At 42.6% G+C, this 1,598-nt stretch overlaps 1 pseudogene; it reads left to right on the top strand.

Annotated features, from left to right (window-relative positions):
- Positions 1 to 1,343, top strand: part of LOC107137649 — a 4,633-nt pseudogene extending 3,290 nt beyond the window's left edge.
- The last annotated feature ends 255 nt before the right edge of the window (positions 1,344 to 1,598 follow it).

The following is a 1,598-nucleotide window of genomic DNA, read 5'->3' as shown; positions in this document are numbered from 1 at the left end:
AAAAAAAAAAAAAAAAAAAAAAAAAAAAAAGATAAGGCAGAGCCAAAAACAGAAAGAAGCCAGTCTCCTCCTGACAGTGTTTGAGCCACTGAATCAGGCCTTGCCTAAGGCCAGACCTACTTCTGGGCTTTTTAGTCACATGAACCAATAGATTTGTGTGTGTATACATGTGGTCCAAGACTGAACATAGGGCCTCATGTAGGAGATATACCCCAACACCGTCAATACATTATTTTATTTAAGCCAGAAATATTCTGTTTTTTATTACTATCAGCCAAAACATCCTAACTGGTAAAGTTGTGAAGAAAGAAAATGGAGGGCTGGGGATGTGGCTCAAGTGGTAGCGCGCTCGCCTGGCATGTGTGCTGCCCGGGTTCGATCCTCAGCACCATATACAAACAAAGATGTTGTGTCCGCCGAAAACTAAAAAATAAATATTAAAGGTCCTGGGCCAAATGTCACCTTCTCAGGGAAACATTTAAAAAAAATGGAACATTATTATGCAAAAAAAAGAGACAAATGCCTGCTGGCTTGGCAGTCACACACACACTTAGAACACTGCATCAGTCCCAGCACACCAAGGTCCTGGCTCCAGGTGGAGAAGGGTCTGAATATCTCCTTCCAAGCCACTGGCTGTCAGAAACTCATTGACGTGGACAATGAACGCAAACTTTGTACTTTTTAAGAGAAGCGTATGGCCACAGAAGTTGCTGCGGATGCTCTGGGTGAAGAATGGAAGGGTTATGCCGTCCGAATCAGTGTGGGAACGACAAACAAGGTTTCCCCATGAAGCAGGGTGTCTTGACCCAAGGCCGTGTTCGCCTACTACTGAGTAAGGGGCACTCATGTTATAGACCCAGGCGAACTGGAGACAGAAAGCGCAAATCTGTTCGAGGTTGCATTGTGGATGCCAATCTGAGCGTTCTCAACTTGGTTATTGTAAAAAAGGAGAGAAGGATATTCCTGGACTTACTGATACTACTGTACCTCGAAGACTGGGACCCAAAAGAGCTAGTAGAATCCGCAAACTTTTCAATCTCTCTAAGGAAGATGATGTCCACCAATATGTTGTCAGAAAACCCTTAAACAAGGAAGGTAAAAAACCCAGGACCAAAGCACCAAAGATTCAGCGTCTTGTTACTCCACGTATCCTGCAACACAAGCGCCTGCGTATTGCTCTGAAGAAACAGCGTTCTAAGAAGAATAAAGAAGAGGCTGCAGAATATGCCAAACTTTTGGCCAAGAGAATGAAAGAAGCCAAAGAAAAACGCCAGGAACAGATTGCCAAGAGACGTAGGCTGTCTTCTCTGAGAGCTTCTACTTCTGAGTCCAGTGAAAAATAAGAATTTTTTTTTCTTTTTTTTTTTTTTTAAAGAGAGAGAGAGAGAGAGAGAGAGAATTTTTTAATATTTATTTCTTAGTTTTCAGCGGACACAACATCTTTGTATGTGGTGCTGAGGATCGAACCCATGCACCCATGGGACGCACGCATGCCAGGCGAGCACGCTACCTCTTGAGCCACATCCCCAGCCCAAAAAATAAGAATTTTTATCAGTAACAAATAAATAAGATCAGACCTTCAAAAAAAAAAAAAAAAA

This window comes from Marmota marmota, unplaced genomic scaffold, assembly GCF_001458135.2.
Source record: "Marmota marmota marmota unplaced genomic scaffold, marMar, whole genome shotgun sequence".
Taxonomy (NCBI): Eukaryota; Metazoa; Chordata; class Mammalia; order Rodentia; family Sciuridae; genus Marmota; species Marmota marmota.
This window is presented reverse-complemented; position numbering and strand designations above follow the sequence as displayed.